Below are 6,000 nucleotides of genomic sequence, written 5' to 3' on the forward strand. Positions count from 1 at the left end.
GTTTTCGTAATTAAGTGAAAGAATATGTGTTTTAAGTGAAATAAATATTATTTGTATTGATTTCAATGGCTGGCGCATATGATCTCGATCAAATAAATCCCAAAGTTTATTATAAGAGCAAAGAATAACAGATGAGTATATTAAATTTGTCAGTTAATGTCATTCTAAATGATCGTCATAAAACTTGAACTATATTTTAATGTTTTTTGTTTCTATTCATATCAATTAAACTTGAAGCGGATCAACCATGTTATTTCAAAGTTGTTTTCACTAGTAAGTTATCAGAAGGAAAATATAAATCATGGCCTTCTGCCCTAAACATGATTTAAGTGGTGGACACATTTTATTAATTGTATTAAAATCTATTATAAGGACAAGTATGTCTTGTTAAAATGACAGCCGCTCATAATCGGATTAGCAAAATGTCTTTATAAGCGTCATCACTTCGTTGGCATCGATCTAAGTAGCGAATGAGTGCGGATCATTGCAACTTCTGACCAATTAGCGGCAAAATGCATGTATCACGTGATAGTCAATTAATTTCAATTCAATTCAAACTCACATTAATTCAAGACGAAACGCATAACTTGTTTTCAAGTCGAAAACAAATCTACAATGTTTCAGCCATCCCTAATATCCCCCAACTTGCACTCAGAATATAAAGTCCGTTTCTCTCTTCTGTGGTTACAGCCCCCACCCCCTACCCCCCCCCCCCACCCCCGCCTCGCAACGTTCATCGACAGCGTCAAGTTAAATCATTTTCAAACGATCTGAACGGGGACTTGAAGAGAAACACAGAAATAATCTCTGAACAAATTTGCCTGGAACCCTTTCTGTAAACTTCATGGCCGTTCTTCCTTCAACCCTCAGCCTTTGAATATTCCACGATGATGGTATAATACTTTGGCAATGCCAAACGGGCCACTTAACTCAACATGAACCTTGCATTGGCTTTTAGAGTAATGAAATCTCGGGAGGGCACGAAGGTTCAAGTGACTTCTCGTATCTTCTCGTGTCTACTGGTTAGTAGCAGCAAAAAACACTGTATTTCAATCACTCAAAAGAGTTCCCTCATCATGGAGGGATGCATTATGTCTACTGTTCTCAGTTCTCACCTACAGGTTAATTAAAGAAAAGACCTGCATCGTGCTGATTTGATACGGGTAATACAACCCCCAATTACATCACTGTCATTCAGACCTTTTCTCCTTTCTCGTTTTTCTTTTTTACAATTCTAATACGAGAGTGGACATCCTTTAAAGCTGAGACTGCATTGCATTTAAGAGTTCGCTTCGGGCCAACTGGATCAGGCTGTAATACAAACCTAGTTGTGTTTACGCCGATTTGCTCTCTGCAAAAGGGTTGTCATACAGTTTTCCATTGCTACCCAACTCTTCACATAATTACCCAGTGAGTTTCTATAGCCCTTACTTAAAGGTTATGGGCACGTTTTGTAATTGCCAAAGACTAGTATTCTCACTTGGTGTATCCCAAGATATGCATAAAATAAAACATCTGTGGGAATTTGGGCTCACACGATCATCGAATTTGCAAGAGAATAATGAAGAAAAACGCTCTTTGTTGCATTAGTGTGCTTAAAGGCTTCAGCTGTAGTCTTTCAATATTTGAGTGAGAAATTACCCCTTTCTCAAAAGCTAAGAGGGAGCCGTTTCTCACAATGTTTTATCAGCAGCTCTCCATTGCCCGTTACCAAGTAAGGTTTTAACAACTATTTTGAGTAATTACCGATAGTGTCCAGTGCCTTTAACCCTATACTACTTGCCCTTTGAAATAAATACTTTCGAATTGCCTGTATTATGAGCAGTACTGATTTTTAAAGATACAATCTTTACTACTGGGTTGCCGGAACCTAAGATTGATATTAATTTGTATAGTCTTTTAGTCTGGGATATTACAGCCGGTCCGAACCTAACCGGAAGCCGTCCTGTCACTACAAGTCCGTACGGTGAACAGCTCTGCAACTGCACCAGCTGCACCAGTTTCCGTGTATACAGGTTTAAATAAGGAAACCACTTTTTATATGCCAGCTTCCAAGTCAACAGCAATCATTAACGGTAATTCCACATGGTAACAACAGCTCACAAACAACCCCCCCCCCCTCCCACCTCCTTATCACCGAACAATTATGACAGAGGGGATAATTTATTCTATACACGAGATTCCTTAAAGTTATAAAAAGGTGTTTTCTTTTCAGTTAGTTTCCAAACTAATTTAAAGATTAGTGCTTAATTGAACAAAACACTTTTTGTCAATTAGTAATATCACTTAGCGAGGTTTTACATTTCTTGGATCGTTGTTATCAAATTGTAGTGCATTATACAATAATTGAAACTGACCAATGAAAGTATATTATTATGCCGTTGATTCTAACATGTTAAGCGAGTTCATCGGAAATCATATGAGTTACCTTTCTTTCTTTCTTTCTTTTAAACTGAAAGTCTTTCATTCAAAGTAATTTATAAAAGTTCATTGGAAACATATTTTCTCTAATCATATAATTAACAAAACACAATAAGAGGAAGGTCATTTTTGTTAAATGGCAGAATAAAATGAGCAGGAACTTTTGATTGAATAACTTTAGGAATGAGCTTTTGTAATTAATTTATAAAAAATTGCACATGAACATTCAGAAGATTAAATTGGATCTAACCAAAACGACAGAAACATGCCATCGCGAAGACAGAGCAATAAATTGAATACAAATCTTGTATGCTACGAAATTATGTTGTCGGCTTTCATAATTGTACAATGAACTGAGCTAAAACATTTGATTGTTACGATTTCTTAGAATTATCGGCTTTAACTTTTCTTAACTTGATAAGAAACCGGAACGATACAAATGAAGGCGACCTTTCCCGAAGCACGCGTATGAACAATCATTATAGTTTCTTCATATACGCCTTAAGACTTTCACAAGACAAGTAAAAAACGACTCTCTTCTGCACAACTATTCAAGACATTGTGATTGTCTATAACAAAAGTGTGGGCCAATATCAAGGACGCGAAAAGGGATCATTGGTAACCTTGGTTAGGGATTGCCTTTGAAAATTAAAATGAAAATCCCATAAGCAGACAATACCTATATTCTGGTCAAATTGAAAAGGTCTGGCAAGAATAAAATACATTTCAAGACTGCCGTGTTTGATCGTATGGAATTCATAAATTTTTCTATCAGAGGAAGTGATACCTCCATGTGATTCTTTTTGCAAACACTGTTTTGTTGAAAATGTAAATTTCTAAAAGAATAAAGCTTCTATGTGCTATCAGTGCAGCCTTCAAGAAAGCCTCTGCTAGGTTCGAAACGTCAGGTCAATAACCATAAGAAGAAATTTACATACATTCTATAATTGACATTTTCGTGATTTATTTCATTGTACGTGTTTCATTCATCATGTCAAAGTATTATTTTGATATTTTAGAATGTTGACATTTAAGTATAGAGCCGGGAATATTTGTTCCATTCACGAGAGAATCTTGACACTGATATTTGTCTCTTTTGATATATTTTTCTGTTACCTCTGCCTAAACAAAATCAGCGCTTGCGTTTGCCGAGAGCCATCACTCCTTCAGTGTCCATGTTTTATTCATGGTGTCATCCTCGTCCTTCACGGTACTTGAGGGTGTTCTTCCCCATGGCCAGTAACCGTTCGGAGAGCATACTGCCAGGGTCCCGGTCGAATCAAGCATTTTGTTTCATCACACCCGAGAAGGTTTTAAGACTTGGGGGCAGAGACACTAACACGGGTAGTGACTTTCAAGTGGCCCTCTTGAAGATTGTGATTCCGATATTCGATAACTGGCTGAACGTAAAACTCATGAGGACGTTAGAGGTAGTTGTGTATGATACACCAAACAGACAAGGACATGACTGTAAAGTTGTGTACCTTGTATCTTCACGCCTTGTGACACAGTCAACTAAACCCGCTAGGAATATTTACAGATTGCAAAGTGGGAACAATAAAAGAGACTTCTGCTAAAGGGGACGAAACATCGCACGTTTACATGAAGACAGATCTCACTTTACATGTTTAGAGAGACTGTTTTGATAGTCGTTCTAACCCAGCTGAAAACATCACACATTTGAAAGTCAAAAAGATAGAAGTAAGCCCGTTTTCTTATTTGTTTTATTCTTGACGTTTTTGATTAACTTCCAAAACAACAGTCTGAAGTTTCATGAAGAGTTTGGAGCCAAATTACCAGATAACATCGTGCCACCATCTTTTCTTTTCTCAGACTCAAATCGTCGTAACCAAACCGAGGCTAAAACGAGACAATATTCTACCCTCATTTTGATAAATTAGCATGTTGGTATAACACTCTTTTGTTGCACTGAATTCTTACAATTGTAGACACACATTATTCGTAATTGTTCAGTGGTTTATGTGTCGCCTAGCCTTTCATTAAAAAAATCAATTTAAAACTGGCTTTGAGTTTTACTTAAACGGTTATCAATTCGGAAGTAATACTCAAATTACAATTTCTTCAGACAAACTGCCATCTAAAGGTTTATCAAACCAGTTGTTCCAAATGCACTTGAAAATAAAACCCTTTTACGTCGCGAAATGTAAATCTCCAGCTCATGAAAAAAAATATTTGTTCTACAAAGGAAACCTGTTTAACTGGGTGGAAATTTGAGTTCACTAAACAGTGTGATCACGATCCGATTTTATTGTATCAGGCTGCCGCGTAATCCCCTCTCAGTTTTGCCGCGAAATTAGACCTGACGTGTTTATTCCCTTGGCTGTTCCGGTCAATTTGAGAGTTGCTAAAGCGTTTTTCTCTGGGCTCGTCACGACTGCCGATCTGTCGACAGTAAACGGGGAGTGTGAAAAGTGTTTGCCCAGCGCTTTTTGTAAATCGATGAAAAGAGAGCTCAGTATATTTACTGTGACAACAAAAAACACTTTTGTCTTGTGTGGAAGCTTATTAATTGGCCTTCGCAGTATGATCTGGTTAATACAATGAATACATTCTTCTTATGGAGTTATGTTACTTGTGACGAGTGAGGAATTTCCAGGTATGTATTGATATTTAAACTGTTAAAACCAGTTATATGTTCGATAACGTGTTCGTGTGTCTAGTTTACTGTCAGACTGCAGTGAGGCTGTCAGTTTCAAAAACTTAGTTGTATTCCGAAGAATGAATCTTTTGAATAATTTGTTTTATTTTTTCATTGAATCAAACACGAATTTGGAAACTTCACTTTGAATGCCTACAGCTTTTTCCAGAAAAGGGTCACATCTTGAAAAATTTGGTCTTGCGCTCTTCACCATGCAACTCATTTGAGGAAATTAGACAATCAAAAAATCATCTTTTTTAGTTTGACATCCACATACGGACGAGAAGCAAAACGAGCTTCCAAATGTCGGTTTTTTTCTGTGGCTTAAAGATAGTCATTGTTATGAACAACTGCAAGCCGTATTTTGTCAGAAATCTTAAACCGATACCACGATATTCCAATCCCAAACTACCTCTAGGCTACTAGAACTCGTTAATTCGTTAATTACAAACGGAATCTGAAATACTCCTAAAAATAATTCATAGCCAGGAAATATAATCTCTCTATCGTTCACCAAAACACTAACCTGGTAACAAAAAAAGCTTTAAAAACATGAATAGAAATTAGCCTTACCTTTTGTTGTGTGGGCACCACTTGCAAAATACTGTGTTCTAAGGACGAGTGACTGTGACCAATAGAAAAAATAGTATCTACCAAAAAGACTTTCTCCGTGGAAGGTGCGTATGTCATGTGTCATACCACCCGGCACCTGACGCGTATATACGGCACTCATTGGTCCTCAACTACAACCATTGATTGTCATGACTGCGTATTGATTTGGGTTCCTATGATTAGCTAGAAAGCCCTTGGGCATGCGCAATAAACCGCATCAGCATTTTGACAGTGTTGAGACGGTAGAAGTGCAGCAAGGCGCGCAATGCGTGGGACTGGCTAGGAGTAATTTGTGAAATTGTCATTAA

The 6,000-nt window shown here is 37.3% G+C and overlaps 1 protein-coding gene across 2 annotated transcripts in view; it reads right to left on the reverse strand.

The window, feature by feature from the left end:
* LOC139953085 (probable vesicular acetylcholine transporter-B) overlaps positions 1 to 5,787 on the reverse strand; it is a 50,679-nt gene extending 44,892 nt beyond the window's left edge. The window contains exon 1 of one of the 2 annotated variants that reach the window (XM_071952490.1): positions 5,654 to 5,787. The gene's annotated coding sequence lies outside the window, so the exon portion shown is untranslated. The remainder of the gene's footprint in view (positions 1 to 5,653) is intronic. The other variant, XM_071952492.1, reaches the window with a different exon arrangement.
* Positions 5,788 to 6,000: the final 213 nt, after the last annotated feature.

The sequence above is a fragment of the Asterias amurensis genome, chromosome 21 (assembly GCF_032118995.1).
Source record: "Asterias amurensis chromosome 21, ASM3211899v1".
NCBI classification, from domain to species: domain Eukaryota; kingdom Metazoa; phylum Echinodermata; class Asteroidea; order Forcipulatida; family Asteriidae; genus Asterias; species Asterias amurensis.